Source organism: Miscanthus floridulus, chromosome 9 (genome assembly GCF_019320115.1).
Source record: "Miscanthus floridulus cultivar M001 chromosome 9, ASM1932011v1, whole genome shotgun sequence".
Taxonomy (NCBI): Eukaryota; Viridiplantae; Streptophyta; class Magnoliopsida; order Poales; family Poaceae; genus Miscanthus; species Miscanthus floridulus.
Genome location: NC_089588.1, coordinates 38983596 through 39008146, shown reverse-complemented (window position 1 = coordinate 39008146; position 24551 = coordinate 38983596). Strand labels below are relative to the sequence as shown.

Below are 24551 nucleotides of genomic sequence, written 5' to 3'. Positions count from 1 at the left end.
TTACGCACGTACTGTATCGATCAGTATGTCATACTTGCATGCTGTAGCGTTTGTTAGTGATATATACATGCATATATATGTCGTCATGAACCTACTGATATTTTATTTCTGGATTAAATTAACCATAAAAATACCTAATTATCTAGCATCACGCATCGGCTTAGCACGAATTTGGTGCTTCCATGGCCAGATCCGGTGCTTAGGCTTGTGGATCCGTCCACTCCCCCAACCCCCATGGCTTGTTCCAGCATTGCGGTGTGGCGCTAGGTGAAGACATTGGTTGTGGGGGTGTGCTGCATGGGCGGTTGACAAATCCCGGTGGCTGTGATACGTGCTGGCGGCGTGGTGGGCCGGATGCACGTCTGGGATCGACGGATCTGGTGTGCTACTGGTTCAGTTGTTTTTGAGCCTGTAGCAGTGGCAGACGATGGCCACGTGGTGTGTCATGGAGATCCCGATGCGTCCTTCGGCAGGCTCTGGCAAGGGCTCGGGTGAGCGGCAACGTCCTTGGCACTCACACCCGGCAACGCAGTGTAAACGTCGTGGCTTGAGCCTAGATGTGCATCTATGGTGGCAGCGGTGGCCAAGGCTAACACGATGACGACGACCTATTTGTCGATGGACCCACTCTTGGGGCAGCATTATCCGTGGCTATGTCCTTGGATCTGCTCAGTGGTAGCGCATATACGTCGCATGGTAACTTCAACAGTGGTGGGCTCCGAAGGCATGGCGGCAAAAAGTTTTTTTTTTCCGTGTCAGGCTTTGTTTAAATTCAGAGTGTAAAATTTCGAGGTGACACATCGGGTGCCACATAGGGGTGTCGCATGGATTGTTTGGATACTAATAAAAAATAAATTACAGAATCCGTCGGTAATCCGCGAGACAAATTTATTAAGCCTAATTAATCCGTCACTAGCACATGTGTTACTATAGCACCACATTGTCAAATCATGGACGAATTAGGCTTAAAAGATTCGTCTCACAAATTAGTCGCAAACTGTGTAATTAGTTATTTTTTAGTCTGTATTTAATACTTTATGCATGTGTCAAATATTTGATGGGATATGTTGTCTTTCTTGTTTGAGGGTTTGAGCTCGTGTACCTTTTGGTTACATATATCTTGCGTGGATATAAGTGTCAGATTTTATATCCTTTATCTAAAAAATCCCCGATTGACCGTACACACATAATAATTCGTGGCCTGTTCGCTTGGTCGTAAATGATCGTGAATTATAAGCTAAAACAATATTTTTCTCTCACACCAAATCAGCCAGCAGTAATAATCCACGATCATATCAGCACCAGCCGAGCAGGCTAATTATAAGAACCTGCACGAATTTCAATATTCAAAGTTTGTTGTATATCTTTTACTAACAATTAGCCTAATTATATAAAAAGTTTGTATTACAAAAGTAGCTAGTTACATTAGATTTGTATTTATAAAAAATACTTTCTAATGATCAAACTTAATTTTGCTCCTATAAATTATATATTACAAGAGAAATAGATCGAAATATATTCTTTAAGACCGCATCAAGTCAAATCACGTCTTATATTGGGGGACGGAAGGAGTATGCGCTAATGCAAATTACCAGACAACATTTCATTACTAACTTTTCTTATATCTACTCATAGGACCTCACCAAAACTTTTTTTCTGAGAATTTGCAGCCCCCCATCCTGCTTCCCCACCCACTATATATGATGCGGGTCTATATGAACCATGGATCGAGCAACCAAAATACACCCAAAACGTCTCTCAGAGCTAGTGAAGTCATTTCTCTTTCTTTTTTTTTCCCAAACATGTAGAAGAGCTACACGTAGAAAGAGCTACGCTGCACAACACCATGTTCGCTTGTTGGTTTCAGCCAGCCCAAACCAGCCCAGAAACCAACCAGCGAACAGGCCGATTAATCTCTAATATAAATTCTGCTACAAAAAAGCCCTAGCTCCCAGACGGACTCATAGTCTCCTTTTTCTTATATATATAATATACAAAAATAAACAAATAATAAAGGGCTTAAAAGGAATCTGTCTTATCTAATCCCTGATAGATATGATCTCGGTCCGTGTGTGTGTTATATTTGATCCTGCTTGATTACAATCCGATTCTCTCTAATAATGTGGAGTGGAACAAATCACAGGGATCGCTCCACCACCGGCTCCAAATCCACAACAATAATTCATTATCTCTCTTTAGAAAATAATAGTAAAAGTAATGAAATCCAACATAATTTGAACAACAATACCCACCAAAAAAATTTATTTGGCTGCTAGCTTAGTAGCACTGCTCTACACTGTACTATCTAGCTTTTTTAGAAAGGCGGTTGCCAGATTCTTATTAGACGAGGAAAAAAGAAACAAAACAATATTTACAAAAAGGCTTTTTTTGAGTCGAAACTCCAAACCACCGAGGCGCACAGGCCAGACACTACTAAGCTACTAAACACTGTACTATGCTAGTACATGTCGTTATAAATTATATTGCACCAAAAAGATCACCACAAGATAATGATGTTGTTCTGCTACCATGCAGATACCTGAGGATCCTACCTAGAACAGACGACACATTCACACCTACATGTTGCTTATTTCAGAAGATTGTAGTGTATCGTTTAAATTGGATGCATGCTCGCGGCCATTAGCGGCACAGCTCCGTAGTTACTGCGCTGCTCGTAGTTCGGCTGTTTGTTTTTATGTAATATCGAAGTTTGAAACAGTCTACTAGGAAGGTCCAGTCAAACTGTAAGACCTCCTAGGGTGCTCATTAGAAGCGTGTCGTATGTATGGTTAAACCCCGTTTCTTCTTAATTACAATGATACGCAAATCTTTTGCGTATTCGAGAAAAAAAATTGGATGCATGCTTGAATTAATTAGAAGATTGACATGAGATTCTAGACAACAAATTCATAACAGTTTCTACAAACGTGCACACATAGTAATTCTCACTGACAGTCTGAGAGCAGTACCATACGTACATCCCCGATCGACGAGTGCACTGCGTTTCTACAAAAAATAACATAGTACGTATATATCTATTTACTTAAGCACACACAATGCAACTACGCGTGCAGCAGCTGACCGACGGCGATGCTAAACTCTCTGTGGCAGCCACATCACACCTCGGCGGCGGCGGCAGGCACGGTGGCCTGCGCGATCCTCCTGAGCTTGGCGATGACCATGACGAGCTTGCTGTTGAGGCGGCTGACGATGCAGCGCGGCAGCCAGCCAGCGGCCGGGTCGAGCTGCACGACGTACGTCACGACGCACGATCCGGCGTCGCCGTCGAGCCTCTCGACGACCCAGCCGGACTGCAGCAGCAGGCTGCGGCCGACGACGGCGGAGCCTCCGCCGCTGCCGCCCTTGGGCGCGGGCGGCGGCAGCAGGCCCGCGGCGATCTCCTTGGGCAGCGCGGCCACCGCGACCACCAGCGTGCCGTCTTCCATGGCCTGGCGCCGCTCGTAGACGACCAGGTCCCGGCGCCGGGCGGGCCTGGCGGGACGCCGGCTGGTGGTGGTGGAGGAGGAGGCGTCGCCGAACTTGAGGTGGATGATGCTCAGGTCGTCGCCGAGCTCCCTGATGTACGAAGACTCCACCAGCTGGTCCGACTCCCACTGCTGCACTTGCACACACACACACACAAAACGCGGGCATGTTAGTATTGTAAACAAAGTATTTCAAGTTGGGTCAGTCTCGGTAAAAAGTAATATGGCCCTCTGGCGCGATACAGTTGAGGGATGAAAATAAGAGTCCAAGCCTATCGAATGCACTTTCGAGTGGGTAGGCTTGTTTTTGGCCCACGAAACCACGAACGCAGGCACAGCTACTACAAAAGCCTCGCTACCTGTCTACTCCCTCCGTCCCTAGAAACGAGTCACTAGGAGACCGTGCAGATCAAACTTTTTTAGCTTTAATTAGGTTTAGAAAAAACGAGCAATATTTTTATCTCTAAATAAATTTGTTATAAAAATATATTCAAAAATCTATCTAATAATACTAATTATATACTATAAATATTAATATTTTATTAAATATATTCGGTTAAAGTTAAAAATTGTTGACTTTTTAGGAAGTGAAAATAACTCTTTTTTAAGGAGTACCTGCTACTTATTACACATTATTACATAAGCCTTTTTTTAGAAAAGATTATTATTATTATTATTATTACATGAGCCTACGTATAGGGAAAAAATTGCGCGCACTCGTGATGATGTCGGCGCTCCGAGTCCCTCGGGCGCGGGCAAACGTACGACATCCACACATCCTCCATCTAGCGGTGGTATGCACGGGTGTCGGTGGATACTGCATCCACGGAATTTTTTCCCCTATATAAACGACTCACACAATAGTTTAGGACTTAGCAACCGACAGCTATTACAGTTTGTGACTGGTAGCGTTCCTAACATAGCGATCTACCAGCTAAGGTTAGTCTAAATGGGAGTTTTATATACATTAAATAAGTTGATGTGGCATGGTTTAAATGAAGAGAGATGAAAGTAGTTTTATCGGATAAAATGAGTTTCATGGGGATAAAACTTGTTTACACTATTTCCAATACCAGAGAGTCTTGGAAGCAGAGCCCATAAAACTTTCACCGAGACTAACCTAATTATCCTACCTAGAGAGTAGCTCGATAGATGGACGGGTAATGCGACAGAGCATATGGCCTGTTATTAGGTACTGGCCCCAAAAGTGGTAAGAGGCCCTCGCGCCAGATCGAGACCGGCCCAGCCTTGCTGGCTAGTACTACGTGCCAGCAATATGTACACTCATTTCCCAAGTGGCAAGCAAAAAGTTTCTACCACACAAAACGTTGCGAGTCCAAGTGTACTCATTCGGTCATTCCCCTGCCACATGCACGTTATTAGTATCTTGTAAGTATGCTTTGGTGTCAGGTCTAGCGTGACCTGGCATTCATCAGTACTGAAAATGATTAGTTAGCTCCCAGCTGTGTGTGTGTGTGTGTGTGTGTGTGTGTGTGTGTGTGTGTGGAGTTGTTTTCACAACGTGCAGAAATTAATTAGCAGTGCGCTCTTGTTACATATATGAATGAAGATATACCGAGTCCGAGTGGTGGGCAAAGATCATATATGTAAGCAAAGCTAAGTCGCAGAACAAAAGAGACCACTACACAGCCGGTGCTCCTCCTTTTGTCAGCCGGTGACATGCATTTCCTGTTATTACCACTTTTTAAATTATAGTTTATTTTAGCATTGTTTTAATTAAGTCAAACTTCTAGTGTGGTCAAACTTTATACAAATTAGTTCCACTAAATTCTACGGAGAATCTAACATCCGAGTTCACTATCTATTTATTTAAAATGTTGGAGAAGTTAGAGTGAGCTCACCATGGTTCAAACTTCGAAAACAGAGTACTACTAACAGTGGTCCAAGGATAATACCACCGTCTATCCAAAACTATAGGTGGTTTCGGCTTTTCTAAATAAATAGTTCTTTATTATGCACCTCGATATAAAATATATCTAGATATATAATAAAAGTTGTCTACATAGAAATGCAAAAAAGACTTATAAATTAAAAATTTCGAACAGAGGGGGTACTTACTTAGTATCTAGGTATTCAAAGTCAACCGGCCGGTCGTCCACATTACAAAGAAGTAATAAGCTTGGTCAAAGAAGTACTTTGATATCTTGATCCTAACTAAACCACCGTGTCTAGTTTCGTTATGTTTGAGCTTTGGGGGTGGCGGGCAGACGCGCGCAATGCAGAGAGCACATGCATGTGGCTCAACGTGCAGTCACATGCACGCCTGCATCAGGGCACGCATCTACGGCTACTTGTATAATAATTTATGCATCTTGTCGGAACTAATACTAGGGTATCTGAAGAGAAGAAGCTAATAATCATCAACATTGATTCATCCGAGCAGTCAAAAACGCGACTACAGCTCCATCTGACCCCCAGACGCACGGGCCTCGCCTCTCCCGGCCTCCGGGGGAAGGCTCCGCCTCGCCTGGCCTCTTGGGGAGGGCTCTGCCTCGCCCGACCCAAGGCCGCAAGCTCCGCCTCGTCCGACTCTTGGGTTTGCCCTCCGCCTCACCCGGTCTCTGGGAGAGGGCTTCGCCTCACTTGACCTCAAGGCCACGGGCTCCGCCTCGTCCGACCCTTGGGTTTGCGTTCCGTCTCGCCCGGCCTCTGGGAGAGGGCTCCGCCTCGCCTGACCCCAAGGCTGTGGGCTCCGCCTCGCCCGACTCTTGGGTTCGCGCTCTGCCTCGCCTGACCCCAAGGCCGCGGGCTCCACATCGCCCGACCTTTGGGTTTGCACTCCGCCTCGTCCGACCCTTGGGTTTGCGCTCCGCCTCGCCTAGCCTCTAGGGGAAGGCTCCGCCTCGCCCGACCTCTAGGGGAGGGCTCCACCTCGCCCGACCCCAAGGCCGTGGGCTCCACCTCGCCTGACCCTTGGGTTTGCGCTCCGCCTAGCCCGGCCCCTGGGGGAGAGCTTCGCCTCGTCCGACCCCAAGGCCATGGGCTCTGCCTCGCCCGACCCTTGGGTTTGCGCTCCACCTCATCCTGCCTCTGGGAGAGAGCCCCGCCTCGTCCGACTCCAAGGCCACGGGCTCCGTCTCGCCCGACCCTGAGACCGCGGGCTCTGTCTCACCCGACGGAGACCCATGCCGCCGCCAACCACTCTAGCTCCAAGTGTATGGGCCTGGGTCAAAGATCTTATATCAGGGAGACGACCGACACGCCCCGATGTAACCCACGGCCACGACGGGCCATACCCGAGGACTCACATCAGGAATAGCGTCGGGTGTACCGGTGTTGTTCTACCTAACCCTCGTATGAACACTGATAGGCGCGTCAGTTCGCCACGACGTTCGCCAGGACGGAGTGGAGCGCCATGATCGGTAGACGACGCCTACGCCTGGCGCCAGTGATGGATAGGGACATGACATGGAGCCATCCCTGTCGACATCTACATGGTCGGTGGGACCCACATGAAGGATAAAAAGGATTCGGCGGTCCTGAAGGCCGCTCTCTCCCTCTTGTTTCTTCTCTTTTCCTCCGCTGTAACCCGTGTTTTCCCTTGGTCTATAAAAGGGAAAGCAGGACGCCCTAGGATGGGCATCTGATCGATCTAAGCTAGACCCGATCGAATCATCATGAACCCATCGAACCTTGAACCGACCAGAACACAACACAAGCACATGGCTGAGCGGCAACCGAGCTCTCGGCACCCGTTCACTCTTTCCACTAGAGACTTGGGACCTGTCCCTCTCTCACCCGTTTGTAACCCCTACTACAAACTTTCGGTGTTAGTAACACGAGCAGCAACGACGAACTGGACGTAGGAACATTCTACCCGAACCAGTATAAACCTCGTGTCCTCTAAGCACACCATCCGAGCCAGACACGGAATATTAGAAATTACTTATCGGTGGTGACTCGAAACAATGACAGTTGGTGCGCTAGGTAGGGGCCTTTTGCTCGTCTCAACATCCACACCAGGCCTCGGATGGCTAGTCACAACCTCAGCTAGGTCCCAGGTGCGCACGTGCGCTTTAGGGACCTGGGCTTCATCATCACGACAGAGGGAGACTTGGCGATGGCTCCCGCCGCCGTCCTCGACGCGATTGCCAAGGCGCTTGAGGAGCTGCAACTGCACGCAATGGAGGCCCACACCCTTCAACTATGGGAGGTTAGAGCGCCAGCTCGGCGCCTTCCTAGGACCCCGATGGTCCTAGGAGGACCTGTGCCACCTCACCTTCTCGTTCGCCAGCGTCATGGTGTAGCTTGCCAGAGGGGAGCCACTCTCTCTGGAATACCTCATTCGTAGCACCCCGACAACGCTCCCGTTCAGTCTCCGCAATGCCGTAGAGACTGATGGCCACCTTGTGGCACAACGCACGCCTCCATCCCTCGCGAACGACGGGTTCATGGGGATGGCCGCATATGTTGCGGAATCTTTTCACGACCTCCTCGTGAGAGAAACGTAGTCGTCCTCCACCTCTGACTCCAACAGGGGGAGCCATCACCCCTCTTGTGAGTGTTTCATGGCAGGTACAACTGAGGGACACGTTGGAAGCATCCATGAGGATGAGGCTACCCCAACGAACGACCTCAACGATGAGGTCAAGAGGGATGCAGGGGCCCCACCACGCTTGTGGGTGGAGCAACTGAATGCCCAACACCAAGAGCTCGAGAAAGCGCGACTCCAGCTCGAGCAGGAACGTGAGAGATCGAGTGCCATGGAGATGGTGGGCGCACATGCGCCATGGCCCGCGACGTGAACCGGAGGATCATCGAGGATGATGAAGCGCTCCCACACTTCGCCGGGCAAGCCAGAACATCGATGCTGTGGTCGCCTTGCTCCGGGGGCTTTTGGGGCCCGCGATGCCGAAAGAACGTCAGGCCCATCACGAGATTCACACGCTACTTGAGCGTGCGGTGGCGCAATAGGCCGAGAGCTCACTGTGTCGACGACATGAGCTCAATGCTAGCCAGTGCACGCCCTCAGAGCTACCCAACAAGGACACGTCAGTCCACCCGGCGCCACAAGGCGGCAGGCCGCGCGCCACGGTCCCAGTGCATGAGCGTCTTGGCCTCCATCGTGACGCGCGCGACACCCTCGATGCCCGTAGGCGTGCCCGTAGCAATGCGAGGGAGGGAGCTAGCCGTGGCTACCACCCTCATCGTGGTGGATGCTAGAACAGCGGCAAGGACCGAAGTCTAAGCCCTGGCCTACCGGGACCTCAGGCCTTCGGCTGACACATCCTCAACGCCGCCTTCCCACCACGGTACCGACCACCGACCAACATCCTGAAATACTCTAGGGAAATGAACCCTGGAATGTGGCTCGAGGATTATTGGCTTGCTTGCCAAGCCGATGGAGTGGATGATGATGATTTCATTATCCACAACCTTCCACTATTCTTGGCCGATTTGGCGCGGACGTGGTTGGAACACTTTTCGCCCAACAGAATCCAGAGTTGGGCGGACCTAAAGGAGATCTTCGTGGGAAACTTTTAGGGCACATACAAGAGTCTTGGGAACCCATGGGATCTCAAAAACTGCCGACAAAAGGCTAGGGAAACCCTTTAGGGGTACATCCAGTGCTTCTCCCGATAGTGAACGAGTTGCCTAACGTCGCCGACATCGACGTCATAGGAGCTTTTCTATCTGGGACCACTTGCGAGTCCCTAGTCCATAAGCTAGGACATAAGGGCCCACGAACCATCAAGGAGCTCCTCGACATCGCCACTAGCCACACCTTGAGCGAGGAGGTAGCCAGGGCGATCTTCAACCACCTCAAGGGTAAGACGAAGCGGGACGAGGACGCCGGTGAAGGCGCCTCCAACCACAAGGGGGGTCGGAAGCCCGTAGAAGGTATCCCGAACCACTTTGAGAAGCTGCTCGAAGGGCCATGCCCAAACCATGCCTTCCCCATCAAGCATCTCTACAAGGATTGCGCCCTCATGAAGTGGTTCTTGTCCGAAGGCTCCAACAAGGGGGAGCACAAGGAGGACCCCAAGCCGGCCGCAAATGATGCCGAGGGGAATGACGGCGGCTTTTCAATGCTGGATGGCTGCCTCATGATCTTTGGAGGGTCAGCGGCGTATGACTCCAAGCACCGCTAGAAGCTTGCGCGCCGCGAGGTCTATACGATCGAGTCGGCCACGCCTACCTTCCTCCGATGGTCGGAGTCTACCATAACCTTTGATCGGACCAACCACCTAGAGAGCGTCCCGTAACCAGGGAGATATTTACTTGTGGTCGACCCAATCATCAGCACGAAGCGGCTCACCATGGTACTGATGGATGGAGGCAGTGGCCTCAACATCATGTATGTCAAAACACTCGATGCCATGGGCATCGATCAATCGCGCATCCGACCAACCGAGTTCCTTTCCACAACATTGTCCCAGGAAAGCAGGCCATGCCACTTGGGTAGATCAATCTGCCCATCACCTTCGAGGATCCATCCAATTATAGGACGGAGACCCTCACCTTCGAGGTGGTCGTGTTCCATGAAACCTACCACGCCATCCTGGGACATCTATGCTACGCGAAGTTCATGGCCATCCCCAACTACACCTACCTAAAGCTAAAGATGTCGGGACCATGCGGGGTCATCACCATCGGCACCTCCTTCTAGCGCGCCTACGAGTGCAAGGTCAAGTGCTGTGAACACGTCGTGGCAATCCTCGCCTCCAAGGAGCTTGCAGGCATCAAGAAGGGGGTCACTGAAGAAGCGCCCGACCCCAAGCGGTCGGCCAGGTCTTTTAAACCTATGGAGGGCACCAAGGAGGTCCTCATAGACCCCAGCGGCTCCAAAGGCAAAGTGATGCGCATTAGCACCACGCTTTCCTCTGAATAGGAAAGCGCGCTCGCCGACTTCCTCTGCACCAACGAAGATATCTTTGCGTGGAAACCCGTGGACGTGCTAGGCATTCTAAGAGAAGTTGCTAAGCATGCCTTGAAGATAAGGCTAGGATCCAAGCCGGTGAAGCAGCGCCTACATCGCTTTGACGAGGGGAAGCGTAGGGCCATCGACGAGGAAATTGCAAAGCTTTTGGCGGCCGAGTTCATCAAGGAAGTATTCCACCTTGAATGGTTAGCCAATCTCGTTCTTGTACGAAAGAAGAGTGGGAAATGGAGAATGTGTGTTGACTACACGGGTCTCAACAAGGCATGTCCAAAGGATCCGTTTCCTTTGCCACGCATAGACCAAGTAGTCGACTCAACCTTAGGGTGTGAAGCTTTTTGCTTCCTTGATCCATACTCCGGGTACCATCAAATCACGATAAAAGAGTCCGACCAGCTCGCGACATCTTTCATCACCCCATTCGGATCGTTCTGCTATGTCACAATGCTATTCGGTCTAAAAAACACGGGAGCTATGTACTAGCATTGTATGCTCAAGTATTTTAGGGACCTCATCAGGCAAACCATTGAGGCCTACGTGGATGACATCGTGGTCAAGTCCAAATGGGCTGACCAGGTCATAGCCGACCTTGAGCAAACCTTCACAAAACTCCAAGTAAATGACATTAAGCTCAACCCCAAGAAGTGCATTTTTGGGGTCCCGAGGGGTATGCTACTAGGTTTCATTGTCTCCGAGCTTGGCATCGAGGCCAACCCGGAGAAGATCTCGCCATCACAAGGATGGACCCGATTCAGAATGTAAAGGGGGTACAGCAAGTTGCAAGGTGCCTCGCTGCACTCAGCGGCTTCATCTCGCGCCTCAGCAAACAAGGTCTCCCCCTCTATCGGCTTCTAAAGAAGGCCGACCATTTTGAATGGACACCCAAGGCCTAGGAGGCACTTGACGCGGTCAAGCAGCTACTGATGATTGCCTTGATCCTGGTCCCTCCGATCGACGGAGAACCGCTTCTGCTCTACATGGTCTAAGAAAGGCACCAGCGCGGGGCTGGTCTTTGTTTTGCCCCTCAGGGTACGCATGAGGTACATGGTTCGCATCCATTTCCCCTCCTCCAACAATGTGGCCGAGTATGAGATGCTCATCAATGGCCTACGCATCGCCATCGAGTTGGGTATCTGACACCTCGATGTCTAGGGCAACTTCCAGCTGGTCATTGATCAAGTCATGAAGGAGTCGAGCTGCCACAACGCCAAGATGGCTGCATATTCCTAAGAAGTCCGCCAGCTGGAGGACAAGTTTGATGGTCTCGAGCTCAACCACATCCCAAGGCGTCTCAATGAGGTGGCCAATGCGCTAGTGAAAGTGGCATCCAGCCGAGAGCCAGTGCCAATGGGTGTCTTCACCAGCGATCAGCATAAGCCCTCGATCCGCTACGAGGAGCTAGAATGGGCTAGTGACAGGCCGCTTGCCCTGGGCTTAGGGGCTAACCAATCGTTAGCTCCATTTGACCCCAAGGTCATGGAGCTTGACGAGGATCTAGTGACAGAGCCTGATCCTCTGGCCGACTGGAGGACGCCTTACCTCGACTACCTCCTCTGTGAGGCGCTACCAATGGACAAGACGGAGGCTCGGTGGCTCGCACGTCGTGCCAAGTCCTTTGCCATTGTTGATGGCAAACTCTATAGGCGGAGCCACACCGGGATCCTGCAGCACAACATCCCCATCGAGCAAGGGAAGCAGTTGCTGAGTGATATCCATGGTGGGGTCTGCGGTCACCATGCCGTGTCTAGAACCCTAGTTGAAAACGCATTCTGACAAGGCTTCTACTGGTTGACCGTGGTAGTCGACGTTGAACATATTGTGCACACCTACGAAGGGTGTCAGTACTATGCCCGGCAGACCCACCTGCCGACCCAAGCACTCTAGACAATCCCCATCACATGGCCATTCGCGGTCTGGGGGCTCGATCTGGTCGGACCTCTCAAGAGGGCGCCTGGGGGCTATACGCACTTGCTTGTCACCGTAGACAATTTTACAAAGTGGATAGAGGCTCGACCGATCTCCATGATCAAGTCTGAGCAAGCCGTGCTGTTCTTCCTCGACATCGTCCATCACTTTGGGGTCCCGAACTCTGTTATCATGGACAATGGCACGCAGTTCACCAGAAAAAAGTTCCTCCAATTCTGCGATGAATACCACATCCACGACGATTGGGCCACCATGGCGTACTCCCGCATGAACGAGCAGGTCGAGCGCGCGAACGACATGGTCCTACAAGGCCTCAAGCCTAGGATCTTCAATCGGTTGAACAAATTTGGTGGACGATGGGTTGCAGAACTTCCCACGGTGCTTTGGAGCCTAAGGACGACCCCTAGCCAGGCCACCGGCTATACACTATTCTTCATGGTTTATGGTTCCGAGGCTATCCTCCCAACCGACCTCGACTATGGAGCGCCAAGGGTCAGGGCGTATGACGAACAGGGAGTCGAGGCGTCCCTCAAAGATGACATGGACTAGCTAGACGAAGCACGCGACATCGCCCTCCTCCGCTCAACCAAATACCAGCAAGCGTTGCACTGGTACCATAGGCGTTGAGTGCGAGGTCGGGCCTTCAACATTGGGGCCCTAGTGCTCCACCTCATCCAGAGCAACAGGAACCGCCACAAGCTCTCTCCACCATGGGAGGGACCGTACGTCGTCGCGGAGGTTCTCCGATCGGGCACATACAAGCTCAAGGCCATTGATGGTGAAGTCTTCATCAATGCCTGGAACATCAAGCAGGTACGTCACTTTTACCCGTAATAAACACACACTTGCTCTTATCAGTTTTGCTTTCAAACTCCCCGATCTTTATTAACATCCGACCCCAGCAACGGCGAGGGGTCGGGCCTTGCTCAGGGGCTAGTAAGAGCGTATCTATCCAGAAGACATTCCCTATGCCTGACTGTTTCTCATGTTAAGACCCAAAAGTGAAGTTTGCAGAAACAAACGATGAGTAAAACTAGTCAAACTGTGAGAAACCTATGCCTCGACGGCTACGACGTCTTTGCTCACCAGCGTGATCAGAGTTTTTTTTCTACACCCTGGGCTTTTTGGTCTTAGCTACGGAAAGAGTCGATATGCGTTTAAGAGTCTATCCGCCTAGCTAGCATTCTCTGTGCTCGACCCTCTCTCACAACAAGACCTAGAAGCTAGGCTTGCAGAAACAAACTCTGAGTAAAATTGGTCAGACTACGAGAAACCTACGCCCTAGCGGCTACGGCGTCTTTGCTCACTAGCATGATCAGAGTTTGTTCGCCCGCACCCTAAGCTTTACAGCCTCAACGATGGAAAGGGTCGGAATGCATAAACCTTTTTATACAAAAAGGGGAGAATAGCTAAAAATCTGTTAGGCCATAACTAAATTTAAGATCTTGTCCACTTATTAGAAGTTCGCCGCTTGGCTCATCTGCCTAACTAAATTCTTGGGGGGACGTTTTCATCCTCTATCTACACAGGAAAGCCCTGTGCTAGCGGGTCACCCAAGCTACTCAAACGGCTTGGGCCGTTGCCGAGAGACGGTTAGGGAGCAGTGGAATGCCTCACAAGTGTTATGCCGACCCTGTTACGAACAACGGACCTAGGTTCCACCCAAACATATCTAGTAAGAGCTCCCTGAGCCCGTCACTCGAGCCATCGAGGTAAGTCCTGTGCTAGCGGGTCACCCAAGTCGATCAGATGGTTTAGGCCACTACCGAGAGATGGTTCGCCCTTAATTTACGCACGTTTTCTCTTATTAATTTCGCTATCAAGCCCCTGACCCCAACAACGGTAAGGGGTTGGGCCACACTCAGGGGCTGGCAGGAGTGTCTGTTCGGTAGACATTCTCTAAGCCTGACCCCTTTCTCATGCTAAAACCTAGAGGCAAGGTGTGCGGAAACAAACTCTGAGTAAAACTGGTTGGACCGCTAGAAACCTACACCCCAGTGACTACGGTGTTTCTGCTCACTAGCATGATTAGAGTTTCTGTCCCCGCACCCTGAGCTTTAGCCTCTGCCTTCCGTGGAAGGGTTTGGAGGGACCCACCAGTGGAATCTCCATCGAGGAGAGGCTGGCAGGTCACCCAAGTCGGTTGGACGGCTCGGGCCACTGTTGAGAGACGGGTACAAAGAAGCAAGATGCCCCATGCAGGTTATGCCAACTCTATCACGAACGATGGACCCAGACCCCGCATGGGCATATCCGGTAAGGAGCTCCCCGAACCCGTCACTCGAGCCATCAAGGTAACTTTAGCGACCCCCACTTTACTTTTCTAGTACATTAGCATTCATTCATCCATTCTCATGCATGCATTCATACATTCATCTCATACATCCAAGCATTACATATGCAATTATTGCATCTCAACGCTTCGCGTCGTATCACGAAGCAGTAGTCATCTCATTCGACATGAGCGGCAATCGACCGAAGTTCGAAGGCCGACCCATGGAGGGCTTGAGGATGCCTCGAGTCAAACAGAGCTAGGGGAGAAAACAGAGATGAGCCCTAGTGGCCCTTGCCCGACCCCGCTCAGAAGTGGACACGAACATCTCGACCTTTCTCATTTGATCCTAACCTCGAGCCAAGCCCACAGAATCTCTATCAAGGAGAGGACATCGGGCCGCCTAAGTCAGTCTCCGAAACGACTCAGGCATCTACCAAGAGGTGGGTTAAGAAGCAGTGGAATGCCACATGAGGGCTATGCTGACCCCATCAGCGAATGACAGACTTGGATTCCACTCGAACATGCCTGTTAGCGAGCTTGCCAAGCATGATACTCGAGCCATCGAGGCAAGTGTCGTTCGCTCAGCCCCTCTGGTTGTGGAAACCATGGATGGGGTGACGCACGAAATTTGGCCGACCCCTATTGAGCCCAACAGGGCTTGGGGGCTCGAGGTGCCCGACCCTAGCTTGGGAATCCAATTGATAGGGGTTCAAATGCTGCCCATGAAGGGCTCGAGGCCGCCTTGCGTCGAGCAGAGCTAGGGGAGAAAATGCAGATGAGCCCCAGCGGCCTTCGCCCAACCCATGTAGAAGCAGACAGGGTCATTTCAACCTTCTCGTTCGATCCTAACCTCGAGCCAACCCCACAGAATCTCCATTAAGGGAGGCCAGCGGGCCACCTGAGTCGCTCTCTAGAGCGACATGGGCATCTGGCGGGAGGCGGCTTATGGAGTAGTGGAATGCCACATGAGGGCTATGCCGACCCCGTCAGCGAATGATAGACCTGGATTCCACTTGAACATGCTCGTTAGTGAGCTCGCCAAGCGCGATACTCGAGCCATCAAGGCAAGTGTCGTTTGCTAAGCCCCTCCGGTTGCAGAAACCACGGATGGGGTGACGCACGAAATTCGGCAGACCCCTACCGAGGCCAATAGGGCTCGAGTGCTCAAGCTGCCCAACCCTAGCTCAGGAATCTAACTGATCGGGGTTCGAGGGCCAGCCCATGAAGGGATCGAGGCTACCTCGCGTCGAACAGAGCTAAGGGAGAAAACACAGATGAGCCCTAACGGCCTTCGCCCAACCCGCTTAGAAGCAGACAGGATCATCTCAACCTTCTCGTTCGATCCTAACCTTGAGTTGAGCCCACATAATCTCCATCGAGGGGAGGCCAGTGGGCCACCTGAGTCGCTCTTCGGAGCAACACGAGCATCTACCGGGAGGTGGGTTAAGGATCAGTGGAATGCCACATGAGGGCTATGCTGACCCCGTCATGAACGACAGACTCGGATTCCACTTGAACATGCCCGTTAGCGAGGTGGCCGAGCGCGTCTCTCTAGCCATCGAGACAAGTGACGTTATCTCAACCCCTCCGGTTGCAAAAACCGCGGACGGGGTGACGATCACAAAAATGAGCCGGCCCTCGACCAGACCCTCGCTACGCGCTAGGGCTCGAGGAAAGTTGGACTCGCACAAAGGCCGAGCTCTCGGTCGTGGAACGACAGACCCCCATAGGGTTCGAAATCAGGAAAGACCTTTTCCGACCACCAAACCTCATGGCTACACCCCTGAGAGGTCCGATCACGACGAAAGAGATTCGCTGTCCCCAGGACATGCCGTGGGCGACAAGGGAAGGCCAAGGCCATTAGAGTCCTCCCATTCAGAAAAGCCTCCGAAGGAGTATTCTACTCCTCTGTAGGCTCGGGGGCTATTGTCGGGGACCAATACTAGGGTACCCGAAGAGGAGGAGCTAATGATCATCATCATTGATTCATCCGAGCAGTCAAGAGCGTGACTACAGCTCCAACCGACCCCCGGACACGCGGGCTCTGCCTTGCCTGGCCTCCGCCTCGCTCGGCATCCGGGGGAAGGCTCCGCCTCACCTGGCCTCTGGGGGAGGGCTTCGCCTCGCCCGATCCTAAGGCCACGGGCTCCGCCTCGCCTGACCCTTGGGTTTACGCTCCGCCTCGCCCAGCCTCTGGGGGAGGGCTTTGCCTCGCTTGACCTCAAGGCCGTGGGGTCCGCCTCGCCCGACACTTGGGTTTGCGCTCCGCCTTGCCCGGCCTCTGGGAGAGGGCTTCGCCTCGCCCGACCCTTGGGGTTTGCGCTCCACGTCGCCCGACCCCAAGGCTACGGGCTCCGCCTCGCCCGACCTTTGGGATTGCCCTCCGCCTCGCCCAACCCTTGCGTTTGCGCTCCGCCTTGCCCGACCCCAAGGTCGTGGGCTCTGCCTTGCCCAACCCTTGGGTTTGCGCTCCGCCTTGCTCGGCCTCTCAGGGAGGGCTTCACCTCGCCCGACCCCAAGGCCGCGGGCTTCGCCTCGCCTGACCCTTGGGTTTATGTTCCGTCTCATCCTACCTCTGGGAGAGGGCCCCGCCTTGCCCAACCCTAAGGCCGTGGGCTCCGCCTCAACCGACCCTAAGGCCACAGGCTCCGCCTCACCCGACGGAGACCCATGCCGCCGCCATCCACTCCTGATCCAAGTGTATGGGCATGGGTCAAAGCTCAGACACCAGGGAGGCGATCGGCACGCCCCGATGTAACCCGCAGTCACAATGGGCCATACCCGAGGACTCACATCAGGAACAGCATTGGGCGTACCAGTGCTATTCTGCCTAACCCTCGTATGAACATTGACAGGCGTGTCAGTTCACCACGACGTCCGCCAGGACGGAGTGGAGCGCCATGACCGACAGACGACGCCTGCACATGGCACCAGTGACGGACAGGGCCACGACGTGGAGCCGTCCCTGTCGACATCTACAGGGTCGGCGGGACCCGCATGAAGGATAAGAATGATCCGGCGGTCCTGAAGGCCGCTCTTTCCCTCTCGTTTCTTCTCTTTTCCTCCACTATAACTCATATTTTTCCCTTGGTCTATAAAAGGGAAAGCAGGACATCCCAGGACGGGCATATGATCGATCCAGGCCAGACCCGATCAAATCATCACGAACCCATCGAACCGACCAGAACACAATAGAAGCACACGGCTGAGCGGCAACCGAGCTCTCGGCACCCGTTCACTCTTTCCACTACAGACTTGGGACCTATCCCTCCTCGTCCGTTTGTAACCCCGACTACAAACTTTTGGTGCTAGTAACACGAGCAGCAGCGACGAACTGGACGTAGTGATATTCTGCCCAAACCAGTATAAACCGCGTGTTCTCTAAACGCACCATCCGAGTTAGACGCGTAATATTAGAAATTTACTCGTCGGTGATGAATAGAATCACCCACACATCTGCTCCGAAACACCACCGTCCTGGTATACCACAACGGCTTTCTGGTACTATGCTCACTGCTGCTGCTGCTCTGTTCCAATTGAATACTCCAGCACCGGCAGAACAGAACCCCTGCTTCACCAATTTTTTTTTGTTTTCTTATATTATTACACAGTTATTACAAAGTAGGAGGAGTAGCCGTTTGGGACCCGACTACCCTAGGGACAGGTGTCAGATGCTGAGCATGTCATTGCGCCGGTTTTTAACTGTTTTTTCTTCTTTTAGCCTTTTGTTAGGAGTGACCTTACTCCACATCCTCGTTTGCTGGTCTAAAACTTGGCTGAAAATACTGTTCCGGCTGGTTTGTTGTGAGAGAAAAACACTGTAGCGACTGAAACTGGCTGAATCTCTAGAGGAGAATCAGCCGGCTGGTTCGCTGGAACGAGACCAACGAACAAGAGCTAAGAAACAATCCCTACCATGTACTGTACATATGTATTTGTTATTGCAAATTTTGTGCACAAGAAAATTTCAATCCGTAACCCTAAACGCCGTTTCTTCACCATAAAGCTGGTTTCCAACAATATTCTAAGTGTCCATAACTAAATAAAGCTGAAAAGGGCACTCACAAAACTCTTGTTACAACTGACCGATGGACGGAACCAATTTTTTTTTTTTTGGCGCTAGGTAACAAGAGAGCTGTCGCAAGGTGATTGGTAAGAGTAGTTTCGGGTCACTGTTGGGCGTTGAATGGGATGGACGGTGCCTGCCTGCTACGTAGATTCCCTACAAAAAGGCTTTAAGAATCACGGGTGTAGTACGTCGCAGCAGGGCTTCCCTTCACCACGCCCACAGTGCATGCGTTTTAATTTAATTTAATTTATTTACCGGCAAGAGTCACGAGCCACATTTACTTACTGCCGTCTGATCTACTAGCTACCACCGTATTTCATTCACCGGCGGCACCGCCAGGCGCCAGCTTTTTATTACCAGCAAAAATGCTACTACTTTTTTTTTTTTTGAGTAAAGTCTAATTTACACCCTTCAACTTTCACCAAAGTCTGCATTTCAACCTCGAACTTCAAAACCGGATAACTTTGGCCCTCCAACTCTAAAAAACGTTCAACTTTCAACCTTCTGGACGGTTTCGCGGATAAACAGTAACTTTTGATATTTCCGGGAGACACCGAAATTTTATATTATTTTTTCGAGCATCTTAACGTCCTCAAATGAAAAAAAACTCAAAACTATAAAGTTGTAGATCTCATCGAGGTCTACAATTTACATATAAAAATTATCTTCATCCGACATCGTATTGAAGGGTTTTTTATTTTTTGAAATTTGAGTCTCATCACGCGACAAAATTTTGTTTAACTAAGTATGATCAAAACTAAATATGAGACTTTGGCTTTGGGACATTGCGTCCTAGTAAGCTCTTCTAAGTATGATCAAAACTAAATATGTTTAACTAAGGACAAACTTGGCTTTGGGACTTTGGGTACATTTGTATATTACTCCTACTCGGATGAAGCAAATAGTGCTCGCGTTGCATTCAACGAAAGGCGGTTTTGATTAGCCAAGCCACATGGACATAAAGTGCTAGTCCTAGATCGACCAAAGTTACTACCTAAAGCAGGTCGCTAGCTTTTAATTAACCACAACCACAAGCACGGCCCATGGCAAATAGGGCCTTGTTGAGATCACCTCCAAATTCCAAGTTTTTTCACTCTCTTTCCGTCACATCAATTTTTAGCTGCTTGCATGGAGCATTAAATATAAGTAAAAAAAATAACTAATTGCACAGTTTAGTTGGAAATCACGAGATGAATCTTTTGAGCTTAGTTGGTCCACGATTGGACAATATTTACCAAATAAGACGAAAGTGTTACTATTCATCGGTTTGAAATTTTTTTTTAATCTAAACATGGCCCAGATATGGATGGAACCCAAAGTCTTCGATTTGCGGAAACCTTCCGTTGTGTTAATGATCACTTTATCAGCTTTTTGACCTAAAGTAAGTAAGAAGTTACTCCTAGCTACTTGAAATGGAAATGAAAAAAGAAATCGTAGAGTAATTAATATATACGCAGGATGGTATGGTACCTTGGCGGCGTCGACGGCGTTGGCGACGGCCATGAACTGCTCCGGCGAGACGTCCTGCAGCAGCCAGCGGCTCCGGAAGACGTGCGCGGGCCCCGTCCGCCGCTTGGATATCTCCACGCCGTTGTGGTACACCAACACCTTCCACCCGTCGTCGCCGTCACCGTCGGCGCCCCCGCGGCCAGAGTCGGACGCCGCCAGCAGCTCCTGGATGCAGCTCTCGCTCGCGTAGCTCACGTACCTCCGCAACGAATCCTCGCTTATAGACCTAATTGCATAGCATGCACATCATCAGGCTACTTCATTTGACCACCACCAAGTGATCGAATGAACACTGTAATTAAACATTGATTTCTTCATCCTCACCTAGCTAGCTAGCTAGCTATGTGATCGATCATACTACTTTACTTAGGCGATGATTAGAGCGAATAGGCCTATATATGTAATCAATTAGGAAGAACAAAAGAAGATGGACAAGATGGAATGCGAAATGATTTTGGTCTCAGAATAGAATGTCACCATGATCTGGAGCAGGCAGGTGCTGCAGAAGGGGAGGGCAGAGAGCTGCCGCCGCTGCTGGCTCTGCTCTCAGGGCTCTTGATACCCACTGCCGCCGCCGCCGCCGCCTTGCGCCTGCGACGATACCCCGACGACTGAATGCGAGGGAAATATGGAACACATGAGCACTGCTGCCGGATTTCTGTCTTCTTTTCTTTAGTGACGCGAGACAGAGATGAGGAGATTTGAGGGACGACGAAATAAATGGAGCTTTATAGGCTAGGCCGGTGAAGCTTGAAAGGTGTGTGTTGGTGTTGGAAATTGGAATGGAACGGAAGGAATGGAGACTTGAGATAGAGGTGGGTTTTATGAGGCTGGGGACGAAACGGAGGTGGTGGTGGTGGAGGCAGCAGATGCAGTGATTGGGGCACATGGAGAGCGGCAGTGCTGACAGAGAGGGCGGTGGTGGAGTCAAGCGCAAGCGCAAGCGCAAGCGCAGCAGGGGCAGAGCAGAGCATGGGGAAACGGATGGAGAAGAATGCATGCATGGGAGAATCACATGGATGGAGCTATGGGCTATTTTTTTTCCTTTTTTGTTTTGCCATGTATGCATATTATATGGAGGCCTTGTCGGTCAGCCAGCAAGGGAAATTCTTTTCATACTCATAACGGTCCTTACCGAATCGGCCGGAGTGTGTTAGTTTTTACTTCTCTCTTGTGCCAATCACTTTGGCAACTATAGTATCATACTCCTACAGAGTATCAGTCCTTTTGTTCCAAATTAAAATACGCTAAATTTATTACAAATTATGAAATATTTTAACGTCTTGTAATTTAGAATGGATGGAGTAGCTGAGACCAGAAAAATGACTTGGGTGCCCTATCTGTTACTGTCAGTAGTTGCCATTCCTAAGGCTTACCCATCTCCCAGATATTACCGGTGCATGCATATAATTAAGGAGATGCCATTCAATTAGTTGGCACGATGCCCCATAATTAGTATCCTCCTGTAGCATAATTTGAAGGTAAACTAAAGAGTTGGGGCCACCGTGATGGTGTAATGCTGAAATGACAATTTTTTTTGTCCAACAAATTATGAATGCTACAATGTCATTCTTTTTTAGACAGATGGAGTATTTTATGAAGAAGGAAAGAAAGCAAAGCACGGAGAAGAGAGCCAAAAGAGTCCAAAGTGGGACTTTTTTTTAGAAAAAAAGGTGGTGGCATAGGAATTGTACATGGTGATAAAACAAAATGATGAATTGTATGCACTAAACTAAGAGTTATTTTTCAGCTTAGCATATGAATGAGTGGTAAGCACTGAAAATTCCCCCTTCTCTCTAACCTAGGAAATGAGACTTTGTATGTAGTGGTTGCTTCAAGAATTTTCGTTATGTACATACATTTGCAAATAGTAAAACTTAGCCGAGTCCTTGAGATGTTTTTAAGCACCTCTGATCTGTACACAATAATGTTGTTTGTAGGTTTTTAGTGGTTGAGTGATATAGCGAGAAAATTTCTCCAGTCCATATGCAGTATTTAAGTAATCCTTTTTGTACAGAAGTTGTTTGTAAGTTTTTCAGTGGTTGCGTGTGCTGTTACCGTAGTACAAATTGCCCCAAGAAAAAAAATAGATCATTTGCCTTTGGTGATCATAAAGGGACGAAGCAAAGGGAAGGTTTCTGCACATGGTATGTTGGCATGCACTTACTTGTTGGCAAACCTACTCTGCAAAGGAAAGAATTGGGCTTTTATTAGGTGACCAAACTATATCTGATGATGCAAAAAAAAAAGTGATGAAAAAGAAGGGGTTAAGGGGGTGTTTGGCATGGCTCTGGAGCTGAACTCCAGCAACTCCAGCCAATTTTCCAGCCAAACACCCCAACTCCAAAACTCCATGGAGCTGCCAACTCCATGGAGCTGCTAACTCCATGGAGCTGTAGTGCAAATAGAGGTGGAGTTTTGGAGCACCTCTTTTGCAGCTCCGACTCCACCTAGAGCTCCGACTCCACCTAGAGCTGGCTCCACCTGGAGTTCTGGAGTGGAGCAGCTCCACCCAGAGTTGGAGTCATGCCAAACAGGGCCTAAATGAGGGCTTTCGGGGCACTTGTCCTTCTCCCTGTGGGGTTTAGGGCATAATGGCTTCTCATTGCACATACATGTGTGCCAACGAGGCTCCAAGCCGAGTAATCATGCCACGTCAGAAGGAGAAGGACCATTAGGACCTTTTCGATGAAGGGTCGTTCGTATTGGTCAAGGTACTTAAACAGGTAGCACAAGGCACTGCAACCACATGCATGCAATTGGTGTGCTTTACAGCCCGTTCGCTGGTTGGTTGCTGGACCGATAAGCCCGGCTGGTGCTGGTTTGTTGTGAGAGAAAAACACTATTGACTGGCTGATATGCTCTGGCTGAAAACAACAAGTGAATAGGCTGTTAATTTGGAGGGAAAGGTGAAAGTTAGATGCTCTGGCCGAAAGTTCCAAATGGTATCTTTTAGAGAGAATTCCTTATTTGACACTGAAGAAATGACCCGTTCCTTTCTTGGCCCTCGAAAAATTTTCGTTCCCTATTTGACACCGAGTTCAACTTTCGTTCCTTCCGTGACACTCCGTCGCGTTTTCCATCCGGCCACCGTTAACTGCGCTGTGAAAAGACGATTTTGCCCCTGTGGGCCCCACCACCCTTCTCCCTCCTCTCCTCCTCCAGGCAGTCGCCTCGCTCCCTCCGTCTCCCCGCAGTCGCGCAGACGCGCCCGTCCCTCCCGATGGCGCCCTCCACTCTCTCCCTCTCTCCACTCTCTCTCCCTCCCTCCAACTCTCCATTCCGAGCCCCTCTCCCTCCCGAGCACGGCGGTGGTCCTCCCTTCCCATGGCGCGGCGACGCTCCTCCCTTCCCTAGGCGCGGCGGTGCGCCTCCCTTCCCTAGGCGCGGTGGCGCCCCTCCCTTCCGCGCTCCTCCCTCTCCTCGATGGCGACCGACGGTGGACTAGAAGCGGCGACGACGGTGGCGCGGTGGAGCAGGCGGCCGCGACGACGACGGTGGAGTCCGGCGAGATCCGACCTCGGGGCGCGCGGATCCGGCCTCGGGGCGTGCGGATCCAGCAGATCCAGCCTCGGGGCGCACGGATCTGGCCTCGGGGCGCGCGGATCCTGCCTCGGGCAACCGGCGGTGGACTAGAAGTGGCGACGACGGTGGCGCGGTGGAGCAGGCGGCCGCGACGACGACGGTGGAGTCCGGCGAGATCTGGCCTCGGGGCTCGCGGATCCGGCCTCAGGGCGCGCGAATCCACCCACGGATCTGGCGAGCTCGCCGGCGGCAAATCGAGGGCGGGCACGGGCGCGGCAGCGGCTGGATCTGTTGGTGGGGAAGCCGGATTCGGCTCGACGGTGGAGGATGCACCCTGGCAGCGGATCCAGCGAGCGTCGACGGCTGCCCGTGGATGGGCTCGGCGGGCCCATGGGTGGCAGGGACGGCCGGCGGCCTTCTCCTCAGGTGGTGCGGCCGCGGACTGGGGGAGGACACGGCGGCCTGGAGGAGAGGAGGGAGAAGGGTGGTGGGGCCCACAGGGGCAAAATTGTCTTTTCACAGCGCAATTAACGGTGGCCGAATGGAAAACGCGACGGAGTGTTACGGAAGGAACGAAAATTGAACTCGGTGTCAAATAGGGAACGAAAATTTTTCGAGGGCCAAGAAAGGAACGGGTCATTTCTTCGGTGTCAAATAAGGAATTCTCTCTATCTTTTACTGGACCTCTAGTGAGGGTGATGAGGTTCTACGGTTTTTATTTTTACTAGAAATTGGGATCAAGATATATATTGTTTGTTACAGTAAATGATATTATGCCAGTTAATAACCCTGGTCCTTGCCACGGACACACATTAGTTAAACCGACTTCAACGACATCATTCTAGAGGTCTCAAGGTCATT

At 51.0% G+C, this 24551-nt stretch overlaps 1 pseudogene; it reads right to left on the bottom strand.

Moving 5' to 3' along the window:
• Positions 1–2893: 2893 nt before the first annotated feature.
• On the bottom strand, positions 2894–20938 carry LOC136481775 (uncharacterized; annotated as a pseudogene).
• Between the last annotated feature and the right edge of the window lie 3613 nt (positions 20939–24551).